This window comes from Ranitomeya imitator, chromosome 2 (assembly GCF_032444005.1).
Source record: "Ranitomeya imitator isolate aRanImi1 chromosome 2, aRanImi1.pri, whole genome shotgun sequence".
Taxonomy (NCBI): Eukaryota; Metazoa; Chordata; class Amphibia; order Anura; family Dendrobatidae; genus Ranitomeya; species Ranitomeya imitator.
Window position 1 is genome coordinate 184586228 of NC_091283.1, and position 22044 is coordinate 184608271.

Sequence of the window (22044 nt, forward strand, 5' to 3'; positions counted from 1 at the left end):
ATTGTCCAATTACTTTTGGTCCCTTGAAAAAGAGGACGCTATGCATTACAGAGCTATGATTCCTAAACCCTTTCTCCGATTTGGATGTGGAAACTATCATATTGCAGCTGGGAGTGTGCACTTTCAGCCCATATTATATATATAATTGTATTTCTGAACATGTTTTTGTAAACAGCTAAAATAACAAAACTTGTGTCACTGTCCAAATATTTCTGGCCCTAACTGTATATATATATATATATATATATTAAGTGACAATTCCTATTGAATGTCAGCAGGCAGAGAGCTTAAAAATTCCACAAGGAATTGATACAGAAAATATATTGGAAAATACTAATGTCTCTTTAACAAAATATAATAAATTAAAAATAACTTACTACTCTAAACAACACACAATTTTAAGCAACTTTTTTTAATCTCTAAGTTTTATTTTCAGTTTTCGATTCTATGTGCAGACCGTTTTGAACTTATGCACTGTATAGGTGTTTTACCTCTACATCTGCATAAAAGTCCTTTGCATTTGGCACGGTACTACTCTTCATATGGCAAGTTTTGAAAAAAACAACAACAAAAAAAGCAGAATTAAATAAATACAAATCTTTAGCACTACCTGGAAAATAAAAAATGTGAGAAATGTAAAAAAAAAGCTAAAAATAAGTAAAAAATAAATTTAAATAAAGTAAATAAAAAAAAGCAAAAAGCATAAAAACACATAAAACAAATACTAAGAGTTGTATCTCTTCCAACATGTTTGGCGTTTCCAAAGTGCAAAAAAATTAACTTTTTTTTTTCTACCTTTGCACTGATAAATATGTGGTGATAAATTCTCGGCTATCATAGCACTTGCTACTGGTAAATGGGTGTGGACTATCTACGGGATATGGGTCAAAAAAGGTGGTTTCGGCTCTGTTTCTCAGAAAAGTAAATGCTGTTTTTTATGCATTTTTGCCGCCTCTGGCGTCACTGCGGTAGATTTTTACCAGGTTGCGGGTTGTGTTCATGTGCGTTATTCAGCGTATGGTACTTTCCTATTGACGTCACTGTCCGCAACCTTGTCACAAACCAAAGCGACGGGGGAATCATTACTTAAAGTGATGGCCGCTTTCATGGCAAAATTAACATTACAAATGGATGCTGGGTCCAAAGTTATTTTTTTTTTGTAAACTTGATGGTCCAATATAGACAAAAAATTCAAGACCACGATAACCCCCCCCCCCCATATAATCCTTGAATTGTCAAGAAATTAGAAAGCCGTCCTATGATGATGCCTATAGCTGACAAAATATTTTATTGTGTAATATGGCTGTAGTAGGAACATCATTCAACTTTCAAAACTAGTTGCCAAGAATATAATGAAGTTACGACATAGAGGAACACATGAGAAAATCACTTATATGAGACCTGGGCTGCCCGGTAATAGAAAGTCATCATGATCGGACCTAACAAAACTATGACCCCAAAAATAAAAGCTATGTAATATACCAAATATATTCCAATAAAAAAACCAACCATACAGATTGGAAAATATTTACTATGCTGTAGAGAAAAAATAATTATATAGGTTCAAATTTAGAAAACAATGTATTCCTATACATAGATAGTTACCCTATAAGTCTATGTTTGACCCTTTAACAAGCCTTCGAATTTAGCGAGAATCTCATAATTATGACAAAGCAAGGTTCTTTCCTTCAGGAGAGAGCTATATTTGCATATTTTCCAAAATACACCGTATTAAATTGGTATAATCCAACTCTAATGCTATAATTGAAGTAGAAATATTTTTTTCTAGACTTTTCCAATCTTGGCCCCCCACCCCGTGCTGATCATATAGATGGAGCAGATCGTAATTTCTCATTTGATGCCTCTGAGGCTGCAATGTTTGCGTTACTATGATCATTTTCTTCTTTGTAATAAGATTTGTCATTTATTAACCATTCGGTAATTTAGGTCGCACTTTAAAAACCCGTCCGCATATGTTGAAGAGGACAATGGAGTACGGACAGGGAAAGAAAGGCAGAGGTGACCAGGTCCCATCAGAAGGCGCGCCATTATCGAGCCCGTAATGAATTGTCTCCCTAAAGATTAGCTAGATTTGGTTAAGGAGAATAAAGGAGTCATCTGTCTGCCCGGCCAAAGGGAATCTGAATGAAAAGAAAGAATCCATCCTCCCACCCGATTATACCAATCAGCTGGAGGATAAAAGAGCTGAACCCCCAGTAGATTAAACTGAATCTGTGCAATAATGAAAGGCTGAGACCCCAATTGATTCATCCAAAAGGGAATTGGGAATTCATTTCCATACAGCCTGTGCGCTCCTGAATATATGGTCTCTATGTTTACTAGATTAAGTCCCATTAATAAGAAAGCCTTCATTAATCTTCCCCTTGCATTTCTTTGATTTTGGTATAATTTATGGGCTGACAGATGTGTTTGTCTTTCTGTAGGAAAAGGGTTGCCAGGGAGGTGGCACCGGTATGTGAAGTGGAAGACCCCCGGCATAAGCAATTAAATCACGTAAAACAGGAAAGGGGGAAGCTATTGATATCATTGGCCATGTTTAAGATGGTAAAAGGGCTGAGAAAGGTGCAAAAGTGTCAAACTTTTCATTAATTTCATCTAGCTATCTATTATCTATCTCATATATATCTAGCTATCTATCTCATGTCTGTCTATCTCATATTTATCTATCTCATATCTATCTATCTATCTATCTATCTATCTATCTATCTATCTATCTATCTATCTATCTATCTATCTATCTATCTATCTATCTATCTATCTATCCCATATCTATCTATTTATCTCATATCTATCTATTAATCTATCTATCTCATATCTATAATCTATCTCATATCTATCTATTATCTATCTTTCTATCTATTTATCTATCATCTATCTCATATATATCTAACTATCTATCTCATATTTATCTCTCATATCTAGCTATCTCATATCTATCTATCCCATATCTATTTATTTATCTCATATCTATCTATCTATCTATCTATCTATCTATCTATCTATCTATCTATCTATCTATCTATTATATATCTATTAATCTATGTATCTCATATCTATAATCTATCTCCTATATATCTATTATCTATTTATCAATCTCATATCTATCTATCTATTATCTATCTATCTATCTATCTATCTATCATCTATCTCATATCTATCTGTTATCTATCTCATATCTATCCATCTAGTCTAAAATTCCCCCACCAAAAATTAAGTAGCACCAATCAAATAAAGTGCGGGTGGAAGCCAGAGTCTGGACAATAGTATATATAGAATAAAAGATAGATTATATTTTTATAGTTAAAGTGTAAGCTATTAAAACGTCCTTGTTTTGCTTTTTAATTAACTAGATTTCTTATGTTGTGGGGGGTTTTTTATTCTTTTTTTTAGAATTTTAAGTTCATTGTTCATTATTGTTCCTGTATATAGATAGTCACATAGATTGATAGACAGACGATAGATAGATAGATAGATAGATAAATAGATAGATAGATAAAAAAAAAAGGCAGCACTCCAAAAATTATTAAATCCAATCTATCTATATAGACACAAAAATTGGAACAGCACCAATACCAATAAATATCTAGTTACAATATAGTTAAAAAATGAAAAAAGAGGCAGCACTCCAAAATTAGCAAAAAGAAAAAAAGAACCTTTAATAGACCATGTGGCGTGGCAACGTTTTGGTTTCTCAAGAAAGGTTCTATGTTACCGAAACGTCGCCACGCCACATGGGCAATTAAAGGTTCTTTTTTCTTTTTGCAAATTTTGGAGTGCTTCCTCTTTTTTAATGTATCTATCTATTCTTTATCTTTCTATCATCTGTCTATCAATCTATTTAACTGTCTACCTATGTGCAGGGACACTAAAATGAACTTAAAAGTATATTAAAAAAAAAACATAAAAATGCACAACATAAGAAATCTAATTAATAAGAAAGTAATTCAGAAATAGAAAATATATATAAAAAAGTGTCTAAAAACTATAACTAGAACATAGTTAAATGTTTCATGTACAATTAAAAAATAATAAGAATTTTCAATTACTTGTCTATTATAATTGTTTCGGTATAATTTAAAGCAATCCGTAAACCATTCATACCGTCCCTCCTTATCCCTTTACCTTTCTTCCTGCTGACGGTCAGACGATTTTGAAAAAAAAAAGCCCAAACAGTCCCTACTTATACCGCAAGGAAATGCGGTGTCATCTCCATCATTGGCTGTGCCTCTGACCTCATGGAAATTGGATATTTTAGAATCTTACATTTAAAAAATTACATTTCTGAGATTCTTTTTTTCTTGGTATTTTTGAAAAAAATCTATAGGTTAGAAAAATATCACTGAAAGTTCAGGGGGGAAGGAATTATCGCTTAGAGACAGAATCTTTACCATGGAGAGGTACTAGAGAGTCTATAACATATTGCAAAGTTTAGGGAGATTTTTCTTTGCATTTCTTAGATTATTTGGGGTTTTTCAATGTTTAAAACCTGTAGACTGGTTTATTCCTTTGGAAATTATTTAAGTGTAGCCAAACACTCCATGGATGATCCAAAAAAAAGGAATTGTCAATTTACTTTTCAAGAGTATGAAGATAATAATCTTGTTAGATTATAGTTTGCGAAGATTCATGAACTTTTATGTTCAAGGGCTAAAAAAAACAACAGAATTTTCATACAAAACAACTGATCTAGCATATGGGCGACGTATATTATGCAGGCATAGCAGCTGGCACCTGTCCACACTTGCTTTATTCTGTTTGGAGGTGCTGGTCAGTTTTTTTTATTGTAGTATATGGTTGGCATGCTTGGCAAGACAATATATCTTGCAAAAATAGTTTTTGTCTCAGTGCCAGCCTAGGGAACCAGGGAGGGGGTGGAGGAAGAACTTGTGGCATGCTTTCCAAGTTCAATTCATTAAACAGACAGAATTTATCATCAATATCTCTTTAAACTTTCCAGGCTAGACTTCAACAATCTGTCAGAGAAAAAAAAAACAAGATTATTAAATCTAAAAGAAAACAAAATTTCCCAAAATTTCTTCCAGCTTTGTGTCAAGTTGGAATATGTTCTACTGATTTATAGATCGTAAGATTTAAAACAAAATATTCATGTTTTGATGAAAACATAGTCAGTTTTACGCTAACGTCTTAAAAAATAAAAAAAATTTTTTAATGCTGCCCTATGCTGTATAACTGAACTATGCAATGATCAATAGATAGGGTGTAGTTCTACTTACGTAATAGTTCACACCACTCTCTGGATGCATGCCCAGTCATCATTATGGTTACCCTCTTTGTTGGCACCAAAAGTTTCTAAGATAAGATTGGAAAAGAATAAGAATAAACATCACCCCACCCCCCAAAAAAATGTTATATGTTAATAGTCTTTGGATTTTTTTTTCCGCCATACTATAGAATTTAAACAAAAACACAAAAAAATCTAGGCCCCACAGGCAGTTGAGGAGTTAAATACGCAATGCTCATGGCTTCTGAGAGCAACTGTGAGCTTGAAAGGCTGACACAGCTGTCCCGTAGGCCTGTTTCGGATGTCCCTCTAAGCCACCAACAAGAATGTTATTGAGGCTTCTCACTGACAGAAGAGGTCTTCTTTACAATAAAACATTTCCTTAAATCCCAACTTTGTTTTTTTTTTCCTTCCTGTGTCCTCACCTCTTTAATTAGAGTCATGCAAGTCCGGGTATCCATTATGATCTAGAATGTCCTCGATGCAATGTCTACCTTCTCGACCGGGGATGTAGTTCGTACAGTGTGCTGTACGAGCGGGCAGGGTGCTTCTGGTACATCTGGGCTCTTACAGACCTTCAGGTACAGGCTCAGTCTTTTATCTAAAGAGTACCCTTTCATCTTGAAGCCAAGAACTGACGTCATATCAAACCATTCTGCCCGACAGAGGGACACTGAATCTGCTTCATCCACAAAGAGAACCTCATAGGAGAATCATGTAACTATAGATTCTGCTTTTGTCATTGTTTTTGCTTTAAAACTTTTTTCTTTGTTGAGTATTTTCGACTTATTCAGTGTTAAAGACTGTTGAAGGTTTCAAACGGTACCGAGTCTTCTTCAGGAGAACGCCAAATGGTGTAAGCAATCTTAAAGGCCAAAAACTGCTCTCTGGAAAAAGTTATACAAATTGGCTCCCTTCCAGAAGGAAAAAAAAACAGTTTCACATCACCAACCAGTACCCTTATCTCTACCGATGAGAGGTAAACACCCTGAAATTGCGTTGTATACCGATACCTATTTTTCTTTTAGAGGAGACTTTAGTTTGGATAATATCCTTATTCATGTTCAAGGCTTGTTGAAGGGTCATCAGATATTCACTTACAAGGAAGCCACTAGAGATGGTGCAAATGGATTTGCAATTCCTGCTCCAGCGACCAGGTCTTTATTCTGTGGCCATTGGACAAGAGCTATGAGAACGGCCTCCTACCTAACGGCATCAACGTATCTTCCTGTCATACGCCAGCCTGGAACAACGTCCCTTATGCATCATGACAGGTTGGCAATGCCGTCAGATAAGAGGAGATTCTGAGGGCTTCTGTCTGATGGCCAAAGATTACTGATGTAGCCGCTGGATCGTGTCCTGTGAATTAACACCCTATCAAGTGGTTACCTCCAATAGGTAGCATAGAGTGAAATATTTCCTTCTTTCTTGATCTCAGCTATTTTGCATACATTTTTTAAAAACGAGCATTGCTGGGCCTGTAAGACTACCAATGTAGGTGAGTGGTCCCTAAAGGCCAGTACCTTGTAGGAAATATATTGAAAGGACTCTCCTCAGCAAGGCAGTATCCGGCTCTTTACGTCCAAGAGGCAAAAACTGCTCCTAAAAGGTGTCTTTTTTACCAAACTGTTAGCCATCTTGTGAAGTGTGGTATTCTTGAACATGACATACTGACTGATCAATAACATTTTTGTCACTGCAACTAAGGAGTGCCGTGGTCTTTAATACACCATGTTACACATCTGTCCCAGGTATCCCAGGCTCTGTTTCCATCCCCTGGCTCCACTGCTCTCTGCTGTGGTACACATTGGGTTTTGCAGGTTGCTGTAGTGGATCAATGATAATCATCTCCCTAAACCTATTTAAAGCCCAATTAGACACTCAACTATGACTTGGGTTTGAGACTCTAGTCTTCCATGTTTTGGTTGCTTCATTATCTGAGCTTGCTGTGTTGACAACTTACATTCATCCCTCCTTGGTGCCACTTCTTCGGTCCTGCTGCTCCTGAGCTTACTGTGTGTGCCAAGTCCTCATTACCCACATGCCTTCCTGCTTGCTGCATCAACACCTGGGGTCCGTGTGCCCACCTGGACCTAAGGCTCACTTTGTGAGCTCTATCATATTATTATCTGGATATCCATCCTACCACTGGCGACAATTGTCTATCAGAGTGACGACCATGACCTCTCCACCCCTTTTCTTTTGGAAGTGACATACTAAAAATCTTTAGCAAGGCTGGTAAAGAGGTCGGACATTGACTTATATGGAAAACTCATTTGCAAACTTTACTTCTTTGGAATATTATCAAAATACAAAGTTATATATTTGCAAGGAAAAAGGGAATCGATAATAGACAGAAGACCTGAAGACCGGCTTTAACATGCTGTTGTCTACTGTTTCAGCCACAGCATCAATAAAGGATGAACGTTTTATTCCAGGGCTTGCTGTTCCTGGAAGTTCTCTGGAGTTGGTCTTCAAGGCTTAAAGAGTTTTGTCCATTTTGGGAAATTTTCTCTATCCCCCAGCTGCAATTTGTTTTATAAAAACAAAAGGTTCTTCACTCACCTTCCTTGGGTACAATACTGAATCTCTTGCATTACTCTGTTATTGTCCGCAGCACTGATATCATGTCGAAATTGATGCCGCCAATAATTGAGCTCGCCGACTCTGCTCGAGTAGACGGCACCAGCCAATGAGTTCACTGATTGGCTGCAGCGCCGTTGACAGGTTTGCAGAGTCAACAAAATGAGATGGGAATTCTTGAAGGCTCCGGCATCAGCCATAACAGAACAAGTCTCTTAAGTTCTAAAACTTTTTTCCGATAACGGACCGTATAGGCATTGTTATTTATAAGCCCATAAAAATTTCACAGAAAAAAAAAAAATACTGAGGGATTAATAAATAGAACAATTTCACAGAAAACAACCCCTAATGCTAAAAATATCTTTATTAACAGTAATTAAAAACAACAAAGTGCATACAAATCCATCACCAAAAGAAAACACTTGAAAATAGAAAAAGAACCTAGGGAGGTGCCTGTCCCTAATTGCCTAACACTTCTCAGTACCCTACCTACCAGCGGAGGTTGGCACCCTAATTCTGCGCAGTGGCGCTCAACGTTGACTGTCCCTTCTAGTCTATTAGACTCTATTAAGAAGGGAAATAGAAAAATGTAGTGAAATGTTGAGGGTGTGGATATCAAGATAAATACTGTCCCTCAAAATCACCCTACCTACCAGCGGGGGTTGGCACCCTAGACCTGCGCAATGGCGCCCCCACTCCTCGACGGCTGTCCCAATATAACTGGCCCTAGCAGAAAAATTTCCGACCCTAGTGATGGTAGGGTACTGAAAGATGTGAGAACCAAGTGAACCAGGAGAAAGAAGAAAAAAAAAAACACTTAGAGGGTATAATAACCCCCCCAAAAAAATAGATAATGTTAGGATAACACCCAAAATGTTGGCTATATTAAATCTACAACAAATGGCCTTCCACTATAGAAGATATTCAGCCACAATACTTACTCTCAATACCACTCCTCCAAAATTGGTTTGGAGTGGAGAGAGAGGGAGCCAACAAAAAAAAAAAAAACACACACCTCAAAACGGGGGTCTAAGAATATAGCAATAAAAGATTATTTCACTGGTGTGCTAAATAACACAGTCCTAGGCTGCCATTGTTTGAACAAACAGTGTAATATAACCTGCTTAAACAAACCACAAATATTGCACTCAGAAATTTATCCACTAATGAAATGTGTCATATGTCTTGCCTTATAGATATCACATATTATATGACATAGCTTATAGCAGGCTACCACAGATTAGATGCACACAAATATTGCACATTGCCCATCATCATCATCAAATGAGTCATATATCCCAATATAACGCTTGATACAAAAAAAAAAAAAAGAAAAGAGAAAAAAAAAAGAGAAAAAAAATAAATAAATAAAAAAAAAGGAAGATACTCCCCGAGGTGGTGTCCTGGTTCACACAATACCCAGTGGGGTCATGAAGCAAACATGCTTGTTTCTCTGGCTTCAAAATAATAAGACCCGCACTCTGCAAAAAGAGGCCAATCCCTCAATTTTGCAAAAATACAAAAACTGACATTCTAAGATAGATAGGCATACAACAGTCTCATAGCTCGACGCGTTTCTCCTCCCAAAGGAGGTTCATCAGGAGTGTGTTTATCAATAATGTAAGAGACCGCTACTTAGCTTTAACCCCTTAGCGACCGCCGATACGCCTTTTAACGGCGGCCGCTAAGGGTACTTAAACCACAGCGCCGTTAATTAACGGCGCTGTGGAAAAAGTGAATAGGGCCCCCCAGAGTCGGATTTTCTCCGGGGTCTCGGCTGCCGGGGGTAGCCGAGACCCCAGAGAACATGATTCGGGGGTTTTTTAACCCACCCCACATTTGCGATCGCCGGTAATTAACCGTTTACCGGCGATCGCAAAAAAAAAAAAAACGCGATCTCTTTTTAATTTCTCTGTCCTCCGATGTGATCGCACATCGGAGGACAGAGAAAAGGGGTCCCAGGTAGCCCCCCAATACTCACCTATCTCCCCCGATGCTCCTCGTGTCTCCCTGTGGGCGCCGCCATCTTCAAAATGGCGGGCGCATGCGCAGTGCGCCCGCCGGCCGGCACCGGGAGAATCTTTGGGGTCTCGGCTGCCGGGGGTAGCCGAGACCCCAAAGAACATGATCGGGGTCGGTTTTACCGACCCCTGTTTTGCGATCGCCGGTAATTAACTGTTTACCGGCGACCGCAAAAAAAAAAAAAAAAAAGTAAAGTGTAATTCTCTGTCCTCTGATGTGATCGCACATCAGAGGACAGAGAAATAGGGGGATTCGGGGACCCTATCATACTCACCTGTGTCCCTGGATCCTCCTGCTGCTCCTCCTGGCTGCCGGGGAAAAGAAAATGGCAAGCGCATGCGCAGTGCGTCCGCCATTTGTCTCCATCTGCTGGCCGGCAGGAGAACAGCAGTTGGGGCTAAAATTAGGGTTAGGGGTAAGGTTAGGGTTAGGGGTAGGGGTAGGGTTAGGGTTAGGGTTAGGGGTAGGGTTAGGGGTAGGGTTAGGGTTAGGGGTAGGGCTAGGGTTAGGGCTAGGGTTAGGAGTAGGGTTAGGGCTAGGGGTAGGGTTAGAGGTAGGGGTAGGGATAGGGGTAGGGTTAGGGGTAGGGCTAGGGGTAGGGTTAGGGGTAGGGTTAGGGCTAGGGTTAGGGTTAGGGTTAGGGCTAAGGTTAGGGCTAGGGCTAAATTTAGGGTTAGGGTTGGGGTTAAATTTAGGGTTAGGCTTCTTTCACACTTACGTCGGTATGGGGCTGTCGCAATGCGTCGGACCGACATACCGATGCACGTTGTGAAAATTGTGCACAACGTGGGCAGCGGATGTAGTTTTTCAACGCATCCGCTGCCCAATCTATGTCCTGGGGAGGAGGGGGCGGAGTTACGGCCACGCATGCGCGGTCAGAAATGGCGGATGCGACGTACAAAAAAACGTTTCATTGAACATTTTTTTGTGCCGACGGTCCGCCAAAACACAACTGATCCAGTGCACGACGGACGTGACGTGTGGCCATCCGTCACGATCCGTCGGCAATACAAGTCTATGGGCAAAAAACGCATCCTGCGGGCACATTTGCAGGATCTGTTTCTTGTCCAAAACTACGGATTGCAACGGATGCCAAACGACGCAAGTGTGAAAGTAGCCTTAGGGCTAGGGTTAGGGTTGGGGCTAAAGTTAGGGCTAGGGTTGGGGCTAAAGTTAGGGTTAGAGTTGGGATTAGGGTTAGGGTTTGGATTAGGGTTGGTATTAGGGTTAGGGTTGGCATTAGGGTTACGCTTGGGATTAGGGTTAGGTTTGGGATTAGGGTTAAGGTTAGGGTTGTGATTAGGGGTGTATTGGGATTAGTGTTAGGTTTGAGGTTAGGGTTGAGATTAGGATTAGGGGTGTGTTGGATTTAGGGTTTTGATTAGGGTTATGGTTAGGGTTGACATTAGGGTTGTTTTGGGGTAAGGGTTGTGATTATCGTTAGGGTTAGTGATTAGGATTATGGATCAGGTTGGGATTGGGGTTAGGGGTGTGTTGGAGTTGGGTTGGAGCTAGAATTGGGGGGTTTCCACTGTTTAGGTACATCAGGGGGTCTCCAAACACGACAGCCAATTTTGCGCTCAAAAAGTCAAATGGTGCTCCCTCCCTTCTGAGCTCTGCCGTGCGCCCAAACAGTGGGTTACCCCTACATATGGGGCATCAGCGTACTCGGGATAAATTGGACAACAACTTCTGGGGTCCAATTTCTCTTGTTACCCTTGTGAAAATAAAAACTTGGGGGCTACAAAATCTTTTTTTGTGGAAAAATATATATATATATTTTTTTATGACTCTGCATTATAAACTTCTGTGAAGCACTTGGGCATTCAAAGTTCTCACCACACATCTATATAAGTTCCTTGGGGGGTCTAGTTTCCAAAACGGGGTCACTTGTGGGGGGTTACTACTGTTTAGGTACATCAGGGGCTCTGCAAACGCAACATAACGCCCACAGACCATTCTATCAAAGTCTGCATTCCAAAACGGCGCTCCTTCCCTTCCGAGCTCTGCCGTGCGCCCAAACAGTGGTTTACCCCCACATATGGCGCATCAGCGTACTCGGGATAAATTGGACAACAACTATTGCAGTCCAATTTCTCCTGTTACCTTTGTGAAAATAAAAACTTGGGGGCTACAATATCTTTTTTTGTGAAAAAAAAATTTTTTTTATTTTCACGACTCTGCATTCTAAACTTCTGTGAAGCACTTGGGCATTCAAAGTTCTCACCACACATCTAGATAAGTTCCTTGGGGGGGTCTAGTTTCCAAAATGGGGTCACTTGTGGGGGGTTACTACTGTTTAGGTACATCAGGGGCTCTGCAATCGCAACATAATGCCCACAGACCATTCTATCAAAGTCTGCATTCCAAAACGGCGCTCCTTCCCTTCCGAGCTCTGCCGTGCGCCCAAACAGTGGTTTACCCCCACATATGGCGCATCAGCGTACTCGGGATAAATTGGACAACAACTATTGCAGTCCAATTATTCCTGTTACACTTGTGAAAATAAAAACTTGGGGGCTACAATATCTTTTTTGTGAAAAAAAAATATATTTTTTATTTTCACGACTCTGCATTCTAAACTTCTGTGAAGCACTTGGGCATTCAAAGTTCTCACCACACATCTAGATAAGTTCCTTGGGGGGTCTAGTTTCCAAAATGGGGTCACTTGTGGAGGGTTTCTACTGGTTAGGTACATCAGGGGCTCTGCAAACGCAACATAATGCTCGCAGACCATTCTATCAAAGTCTGCATTCCAAAACGGCGCTCCTTCCTTCCGAGCTCTGCCGTGCGCCTAAACAGTGGTTTACCCCCACATATGGGGTACCAGCATACTCAGGACAAATTGGACAACAACTTTTGGGGTCCAATTTTTCTTGTTACCCTTGTGAAAATAAAAACTTGAGGGCTAAAAAATCTTTTTTTGTGGAAAAAAAATATTTTTTATTTTCACGACTCTGCATTATAAACTTCTGTGAAGCACTTGGGCATTCAAAGTTCTCACCACACATCTAGATAAGTTCCATGGGGGGTCTAGTTTCCAAAATGGGGTCACTTGTGGGGGATTTCTACTGTTTAGGCACATCAGGGGCTCTCCAAACGCGACATGGCGTCCGATCTTAATTCCAGCCAATTCTACATTGAAAAAGTAAAACGGCACTCTTTCTCTTCCAAGCTCTGCGGTGCGCCCAAACAGTGGTTTACCCCCACATATTGGGTATCGACGTACTCAGGAGAAATTGCACAACAACTTTAGTGGTCTAATTTCTCCTGTTACCCTTGTGAAAATAAAAATTTGTGGGCAAAAAGATCATATCTGTAGAAAAAATGTGATTTTTTTTTTTCACGGCTCTACGTTATAAACTTCTGTGAAGCACATGGGGATTCAAAGTGCTCACCACACATCTAGATAAGTTCCTTAAGGGGTCTAGTTTCCAAAATGGTGTCACTTGTGGGGGGTTTCCACTGTTTAGGCACATCAGGAGCTCTGCAAACGCAACATGGCGTCCGATCTCAATTCCAGCCAATTCTGCATTGAAAAAGTAAAACGGCACTCCTTCTCTTCCAAGCTCTGCGGTGCGCCCAAACAGTGGTTTACCCCCACATCTTGGGTATCGACGTACTCAGGAGAAATTGCACAACAACTTTTGTGGTCTAATTTCTCCTGTTACCCTTGTAAAAATAAGAATTTGTGGGCGAAAAGATCATTTTTGTGTAAACAAAAGCGATTTTTTATTTTCACGGCTCTACGTTGTAAACCTCTGTGAAGCACTTGGGGGTTCAAAGTGCTCACCACACATCTAGATAAGTTCCTTAAGGGGTCTAGTTTCCAAAATGGTGTCACTTGAGGGGTTTCCACTGTTTAGGCACATCAGGGGTTCTCTAAACGTGACATGGCGACCCATCTCAATTCCAGCAAATTCTGCATTGAAAAAGTCAAACGGCGCTCCTTCACTTCTAAGTTCTGCGGTGCGTCCAAAAAGTGGTTTACCCCCACATATGGGGTATTGGCGTATTCAGGAGAAATTGCATAACAAAATTTATGGTTACATTTCTGTTTTTACACATGTGAAAATAAAAAAATGGTTCTGAATTAAGATGTTTGCAAAAAAAAGTTAAATGTTCATTTTTTCCTTCCACATTGTTTCAGTTCCTGTGAAGCACGTAAAGGGTTAATAAACTTCTTGAATGTGGTTTTGAGAACCTTGAGGGGTGTAGTTTTTAGAATGGTGTCACACTTGGGTATTTTCTATCATATAGACCCCTCAAAATGACTTCAAATGTGATGTGGTCCCTAAAAAAAATGGTGTAAAAATGAGAAATTGCTGGTCAACTTTTAACCCTTATAACTCCCTAACAAAAAAAAATTTTGTTTCCAAAATTGTGCTGGTGTAAAGTAGACATGTGGGAAATGTTATTTATTAACTATTTTTCGTGACATATCTCTCTGATTTAAGGGCATACAAATACAAAGTTTGAAAATTGCAAAATTTTAAAAATTTTCGCCATATTTCCGTTTTTTTCATAAATAATGGCAAGTAATATCGAAGAAATGTTACCACTAACATGAAGTACAATATGTCACGAAAAAACAATCTCAGAATCAGCGGGATCCGTTGAAGCGTTCCAGAGTTATAACCTCATAAAGTGACAGTGGTCAGAATTGCAAAAATTGGCTCGGTCATTAAGTACCAAATTGGCTCTGTCACTAAGGGGTTAAGTTGTCCATAATGATACAGGACCGACACGCCAGGCAAGTACCTTCCAGATTAAGTGCCTGAAGTCAAGTGTCTATGCCTTCCCATATAAAGACTCAATTAACAGGTCAATATAACGCATATAAAAACGCAGTTTTTAATTACTGTTAATAAAGATATTTTTAGTATGAGCCCATAAGAACCTGACACCAGTAGAGTCCCCTGTTGAAGCAGTCCAATCTAATTTCTTATGCAAAAGCAAAAGTACCTACGATCCACATTCAAGAGAAAACAAAAACGTACCAATTTTGGAATGTAATGAAGTGTTATCTTATGTCAGACTATGACGAAGGCATTGCAAGGTCAGGTTATGGTCTATTCATTTATTTTATTTTTTTATTATTATTTATTTATATAGCACCATTGATTCCATGGTGCTGTACATGAGAATGGGTTACATACAAGTTACAGATATCATTTACAGTAAACAAACTAACAATGACAGACTGATACACAGGGGCGAGGACCCTGCCCTTGCGGGCTTATATTCTACAGGATTATGGGGAAGGAGACAGTAGGTTGAGGGTTGCAGGAGCTCCGGTGTTGGTGAGACGGTAGCTTCGGTAGTGATGAGGAGGCAGCGGGGTCAGTGCAGGCTGTAGGTTTTCTTGAAGAGATGGGTTTTCAGGTTCCGTCTGAAGGATCCGAATGTGGTTGATAGTCGGACATGTTGGGGCAGAGAATTCCAGAGGATGGGGGATATTCGGGAGAAGTCTTGGAGGCAATTGGATGAGGAGCGAATAAGTGTGGAGGAGAGAAGGAGGTCTTGGGAGGACCGGAGATTACGTGAGGAAAGTTATCGGGAGATTAGTTCAGAGATATACGGGGGAGACAGGTTATGGATGGCTTTGTAGGTCAGTATTAGTAATTTGAACTGGATACGCTGAGGGAATGGGAGCCAGTGAAGAGATTTGCAGAGGGGGAAGCGGAGGAGTAGCAAGGAGAGAGATGAATTAGTCGGGCAGCAGAGTTAAGGATGGACTGGAGAGGTTCAAGGGTGTTAGCAGGGAGGCCACAGAAAAGGATGTTGCAGTAGTCAAGGCGGGAGATGATGAGGGCATGCACAAGCATTTTAGTAGATTGACTGTTGAAGAAAGGACGGATTCTGGATATATTTTTGAGCTGAAGGCAACAGGAGGTGGAAAGAGCTTGGATGTGCAGTTTGAAGGACTCTCTCCCTACACCCCCTCCAGGACTATTGCTGGTCATTCATGACATACGCACCTGCAGCAGCACTTTAGCCTTCTGATCTATGGGCCCTCCTCTACCATATCTTGGATTTAGTTGAGTATTTTGACGGGATTATACCATCCTCACTATCCTATAGGGGTGCCCTGATTCCTCCTCTTCTGGCTACACGCCATGCATAGTGTAGCTTGTTAGCTGGGTTTTGTGACCTACGTGTCATCAGCTCTAGGCATATATATGTACCCTTTTGAGCTATGTAAGATGTATTCATTTACCAGTTATTCATGATCTATCTGGTATCAGGGTTATCTTCTTTAGGGGTCCTTATGTTGTTTGTATATACCATGTACCTTGTTTATTGCCTTAGTGCTTGGGACGTCTATTTACTTGTCAGTACATGATATATGTGTTTACTATAGCCTTTTTCTCACTATATTGCTGCAGGTTTATCTGGATATATAGGGGTGTTTTACACATCGTTGTATTTTAAGTGTTTTTATATGTTTTTCATGTGGTGTCTAATAAAATGCCGTGTTACATATTTTGTACATTTTGTGGTTGTGCAGACCTTTTTTGGTTCATTTCTTTTCTTCTTTTTTCCAGTTTGAAGGACAGGGCAGAGTCGAAGGTTACTCCAAGGCAGCGGACTTCCGGTACGGGGGAAAGCATGATGTCATTGATTGCGATAGATAGGTCAGGTAAGGAAGATCTATGGGATGGAGGAAAGATGATGAGTTCAGATTTGTCCACATTGAGTTTGAGGAAGCGAGAGGAGAAGGAGGATATGGCTGATAGGCACTCTGGGATTCTGGACAGCAGAGTAGTGACGTCTGGGCCAGAGAGGTAGATCTGAGTGTCATCAGCATAGAGGTGGTACTGGAATCCATGGGACTTTATGAGTTGTCCCAAGCCAAGTGTATAGATTGAGAAGAGTAGGGGTCCTAGAACATAGCCTTGGGAGACTCCAACAGAGAGAGGATGGGATGAGGAGGTAGTGTGGGAGTGGGAGACGCTGAATGTGCGATTGGAAAGGTACGAGAAGATCCAGGATAGGGCGAGGTCTTTGATGCTAAAGGAGGAGAGGATCTGTAGTAGGAGGCAGTGGTCAACTGTGTCAAAAGCAGAGGATAGGTCTAGAAGGAGGAGTACAGAGTATTGTTCATTAGCTTTGGCGGTAAGTAGGTCGTTAGTGATTTTGGTCAGGGCTGTCTCAGTTGAGTGATGGGGGTGGAAACCAAATTGTAGATTGTCAAAGAGCAAGTTAAATGAGAGGTGGGAGGAAAGTTCAGCGTGGACGTGCTGCTCCAGGAGTTTGGAAGCGAATAGGAGCAGCGATATTGGGCGATAGCTAGACATAGCAGTTGGATCGAGGGTTGGCTTTTTAAGGATAGGCGTGATTGTGGCATGTTTGAAAGCAGAAGGGAAGGTGCCAGAAGTTAGTGATAGGTTGAAGAGGTGGGTTAGGGATGGGATAAATGTGGTGGTGAGGTTGGGGAGGAGGTGGGATGGGATGGGATCGAGCGCACAGGTGGTGAGGTGCGATTTGGAGAGGAGACAATTAAGCCCCCCTTCAGTGATGTTGGATAGGGAGGTTATGGGGTTCGGGCATTGGTCTGGTATACAGAGGGGTTGTGGTGGTTGAACAATGAAGACTTGCCTTGTCTGAAGCACGGTGGCACAGTGGATAGCACAGCAGCCTTGCAGCGCTGGAGTCGTGGGTTCAAGCCCCACTAAGGACAACATCTGCAAAGAGTTTGTATGTTCTCTCCGTGTTTGCGTGGGTTTCCTCCCACATTCCAAAGACATACTGATAGGGAATTTAGATTGTGATCCCATACAGGGACAGCGACGATAATGTGTGCAACCTGTAAAGCGCTGCGGAATATGTTAGCGCTATATAAAAATAAAGATTATTATTGTCTGGTCGATCTTATTTTTAAAGTGTGTAGCAAAGTCCTCAGCAGAGATGAGGGAGGTTGGAGGGGGCAGTAGGGGGCGGAGGAGAAAGTTAAAGGTTTTGAATAACTATTTGGGGTTGTAGGATAGGGAAGATACGAGGGTTGTGAAGTAGGCCTGTTTAGCAGAGGTGAGAGCAGATTTAAAAGCGAGCGTTGCTTGCTTGAATACAGTGAAGTAATCTTGCGATTGTGTTTTCTTCCAACGCCGCTCAGCAACCCTGGACACTTGCCAAAGCTTTTTAGTGGTGTTATTGTGCCAAGGTTGCCTATTGATACATCGCACTCTGCCATGGACGAGAGGGGCAACCGTGTCAATACCTGATGCGACAGTGGAATTGTAGAAAGCAGTGGAAGTGTCTGTGTTGTGCAGTGAGGATATGGATGCCAGTGGTAGGATGGAGTCAGAGAGTGTGTGGGTGTCTAGGTGTGCAAGGTTTCTGCGGGGGTGCGCATGTTGCTGGACATGGATGACCGGTGACTAGGACAGCGATGAGAAGGTGGTCGGATAGAGGGAGAGGGGAGGTGGTGAAGTTAGATAGAGAGCAGAGACGGGTGAATACCAGGTCTAATGTATGCCCATCTGTGTGGGTGGCTGCGGAGGACCACTGAGTAAGTCCAAAGGATGAGGTAAGCGACAGAAGTTTGGAGGCTGTTGACTGAAGGGTATCAATGGGGATGTTGAAGTCACCCATGATGATGGTGGGAATGTCAGCAGAGAGAAAGTGAAGAAGCCAGGTGGAGAATTGGTCAATAAAGGAAGTGGCCGGGCCTGGAGGTCGGAATATGACGGCCACTTGGAAGTTGGAGGGAGAGTAGGTGCGGACAGAATGGACTTCAAAAGAGGGGAGGATAAGGGAGGGTAGAGGTGGGATTGGGTTAAAGGTGCAGTTTGAATAAAGGAGAAGACCCACTCCTCCACCATGTCTGTTGCCGGGGCAAGGGGTGTGGGTGAAGTGGAGGCCTCCGTAACACAGCGCAGCAGGGGAGGTGGTGTCAGAGGGTGTTAGCCATGTTTCTGTGAGGCCAAGGAAGGCAAGATTGCGAGAGAGAAAAAGGTCATGAATCACGTGAAGCTTATTGCAGATTGAGTGGGCATTCCAGAGTGCTCCAGAGAGAGGGAGCAGGGGGGTGGGCGTCAGGGGCACGGGTTTTATGTTGGAAAGATTGCAGTAGTTCATATTAGATAGGGAGCGATAGGAGAGGGTAGTAATGGGAGGTATGAGCTGCGGGGGTCCAGGGTTGGGAGATATGTCTCCAGCAGTGAGGAGAAGCAGAGAAAGGGAGAGCAGGTGGGAGAAGGAGAGTTTTCGGTTTGTTTTATGTTTTATTAGGACAGATTTGAGGTTGAGGAGCAGGTCAGCAGAGGACGACAGGTGGGGAGGTAAGATGGAAGGGGAGATGATTATTAGGTTAGAGAGTGCTGGGGTTTGTGATAGTGAAAGAGAGAGAGGATTAGTGGAGCAAACACTGTAAGGGCATATGTAAACATGGTGAAGGAGTAAGATGGGTTAATACAAAAGCTAGATCCAAGTAATAAGTGCTTACTCAGCAGACATACCCAAAAGAGACAGATGCATAGAGTGGGGTCCTGACTCCTGCCGTGACTAACTGCTGTTGAAATAACTGCGGCGTCTTTATGCTTAGCTGCGTAATGCGTAATGTTTGTTAGACACTAGCCATATTATTGTGGGGTGCTCAACTATTTCTTTTTTTAAGAGAACACCTAAAGGTACCGTCACACTGAACGATATCGCTAGCGATCCGTGACGTTGCAGCGTCCTGGATAGCGATATCGTTCAGTTTGACACGCAGCAGCGATCAGGATCCTGCTGTGATGTCGTTGGTCGCTGCAGAAAGTCCAGCACTTTATTTCGTCGCTGGACTCCCTGCAGACATCGCTGAATCGGCGTGTGTGACGCCGATTCAGCGATGTCTTCACTGGTAACCAGGGTAAACATCGGGTTACTAAGCGCAGGGCCGCGCTTAGTAACCCGATGTTTACCCTGGTTACCAGCGTAAAAGTTAAAAAAAACAAACACTACATACTTACCTTCCGCTGTCTGTCCCCGGCGCTGTGCTTCTCTGCACTGGCTGTGAGCGCCGGCCAGCCGGAAAGCACAGCGGTGACGTCACCGCTCTGCTTTCCGGCCGCTGTGCTCACAGTCAGTGCAGGAAAGCACAGCGCTGGAGGACAGACAGCGGAAGGTAAGTATGTAGTGTTTGTTTTTTTTACTTTTACGATGGTAACCAGGGTAAACATCGGGTTACTAAGCGCGGTCCTGCGCTTAGTAACCCGATGTTTACCCTGGTTACCGGCATCATTGGTCGCTGGAGAGCTGTCTGTGTGACAGCTCTCCAGCGACCAAACAGCGACGCTGCAGCGATCGACATCGTTGTCGGTATCTCTGCAGCGTTGCTGAGTGTGAAGGTACCTTAAGACCTATAGACATTAGTGGAAACCATTGTCTGGAGAGTATTTCCCGAGCTGCAGACATCACACAACGTTTTGTGTACTTTTCTGTCTCGTCAGATGATATGGATCAGCAGAAACGAAGCAAATACAGTGAGTATAAAAAAAAAGCTAAAGTAGAGGGGAATTCCAACTTTGTCTTGTGACCTTTCACGACATGGGATGTGATAGAACAGCTGCTGTTATTATGATTTTATTATATATAAGTTTAAAAAGATTTATCACAAGAGAAATATTATTCGTTTTAAAAGTCCATGTATCAGCCTTTGAAAGAGAAGGGGGCAGGCTTAGCTATTGAAATCAATAATCATATTCTGGTGTTGACCCAGTTTCCACTGGTCTCTAGTCCCTGGACACACAGGCATGTTTTTCAACCTGTGGGGCAACTCCAGATTTGGTAAACTGTCCCAGTAGGTTGGCAGCATGTCCCAATTACTACTGTATGAGTCCTCAGAACACTGATACAGTTGAATGCTGTGGTGGAGCAGAGAGCCACTTGCTCTCTGTTCCACCACACATTCAGTCTGTGCCCTCTGCCTGCTCTGAACCTTGGTGTAGTAGGTGCAATGTCATCATCACTAGATCTGTAACTCTGATCTACTCATTGTGGGAATTGGAATAAGTATTTTTTTTAGCTATTGCACTATTGTAAATGGAGTGGGCAGAGGGGAATCATGCTGTGGGTAAGAGGTAAATTAGGGTATCATATTTTGGGTACGCACTGAAGCACTGAGGGGGTATTATACCATGAGAATTATTAGGTACCTTGTGGCATCATATTGTCTGGTGGGGGCATCATAATATGTGGAGCTATGAGAGGGCTATCCCACAGTGTTGAAACACTAAAGGTTTCACTTTGGACACTATTTCTATGTGGGCACCCAAGAAAGACAGGGCAACAAGGTGAAGTTACGGATGAGGCGTACAGTAAAAGACGTGTCCATTTTTCCAAATTTCAAATTGGGACAGGGACTCACAAGAAATGCCCTACCAGCCAACCTCCTCATAGCATTGACCTGCCTCAACCAGAAATTGTTTGAACAGGCATTTCTTGCAGTGACTAAAAAGTATAGACCAGTGGGGCCTGGATCGGAATGGGAGCTGTGGGAAAGTTGTTGAGAATCTTTTTTTTACTATTTAGTCTATGCCCTTTGCAAAAATATATATTTTTTCTGATTGGCAACCCTTTGAAACACATATATTTTTTTTTTTACAAACGGGACAATCCTTTTAAAGTGCCACATCATTTACACAACAGTTTGGACTAGGAAGTACTGTAGTTGTTGGCTATTTTCATCTTTTCATTGCAATCAAAATTTATGATATTTCAAAATTCAAGTCTATTTCTACTCACAGAAGTGTTTTGTCTTTAATGGTAAAAAAAAAAAAAAGAGTTGAAAACCCAGTTAAAAAAAATCCATAATGCAAAAGACTTAATGTATCAAAAGCCAAAGAAATTAATCTCCAGAAAACATGTACAAAATCAATAATGGCCACTGGTGCGAAAGATGTCAATTATTGAAAAGGCAATTTCTAATGTACAGTACAAGCGCTGGTCCTAAGGTTACATTCATAGATCTTATCTTATTTGTTCTCTTTGCAGCACATTACTAATATTTCTCATTTTGTCACCAAGTGGTTTTCACACCTTAAAAAGGAAATAAAGTTTCCTGACAAGCAGTTTCATCACAACAAGCATGTATTGTGTCTTTCTCGAAAGTAACTTGTGCATTGTTTTCTTGCTATTGATTTACTGCATACTGTATCATTATTTTCAGATTACCGGTATATCATGCATATTAC